The sequence below is a fragment of the Myotis davidii genome, unplaced genomic scaffold (genome assembly GCF_000327345.1).
Source record: "Myotis davidii unplaced genomic scaffold, ASM32734v1 scaffold299, whole genome shotgun sequence".
Classification (NCBI taxonomy): Eukaryota; Metazoa; Chordata; class Mammalia; order Chiroptera; family Vespertilionidae; genus Myotis; species Myotis davidii.
Window position 1 is genome coordinate 5,164,656 of NW_006293088.1, and position 1,090 is coordinate 5,165,745.

Here is a 1,090-nt window from a genome sequence, read left to right on the forward strand (position 1 = left end):
CCAATGGTCTCGATTGATATGAAAATGTTGGGCTGATCAGAAAGAGGAATGACAGGAGGTCCCAGCAGGCCTCTCTGGGGATTAAACAGCCAGGGCAGTGTTCAGAAAATTACAGAAATTATAGAAATCTAGAGGCCTGGTGCACGAATTTCTGTATTAGTGGGGTCCCTCAGCCAGGCCTGTGGGGATTGGGCCAAAACTGGCTTTCCGACATCCCCCGAGGGGTCCCAGACTGTGAGAGGGCACAGGCCAGGCTGAGGAACCCCACTGGTGCACAATTAGGTTCAGGGAGGGACCACAGGAGGGCTCCAGGGCGTGTCCAGCCCGACTCACCCAGTCTTGGCCTGACCCCAGCAGCAAGCTAACCTACCAGTTGGAGTATCTACCCCCTTGTGGTCAGTGCATGTCACAGCGACTAGTTGAACAGTCAAATGAAAGGTCAGACCCTTAGCATACATACTAGGCTTTTATTATATAGGATTGCTTTGCTTTTATGCTACAACAATTAGCCAATCTTCCTCCTAGCCTGGCCCTTAGCAGTAGACATGCCTCCACCTACCCATCCATCCATCCATCCATCCATCCATTCATCCATCTATTATCCCATCCACCCATTCACCCATCCATCTACTCATCCACCTATCCATCCATTCATCCATCCACTCATCTACCTATCCATCCATTCACCCATCCATCTACTCATCCACCTATCCACCTATCCATCCATCCAATCCATCCACCCATCCATCTATCTATTCATCCATCCAACCATCCATTTATTCATCTACCTATCCATCCATCCATCCATCCATCCATCCATCCATCCATCCATCCATCCATTACTTCTCAGCCTTTTGGTTAAGATCAAGTGTAGCATCCATCCATCTTGTGAGGTCTGGCTCCTGCTTTGAGCCTTCCAGCTGCGAATTTCTAAGGTTCTGGCAGGAGCAATACCCACACCTGTTTATAGGCCAAGTGTAGGAGCTAAACTTCTGGGCCCTCTCCTGCCCTTTGTCCTGTCTCACTGTCTCCTCAGTGGCTGGGGACAATGCACTCCGGAGATGCGGGGGTCACTGGAGATGCTGTTACT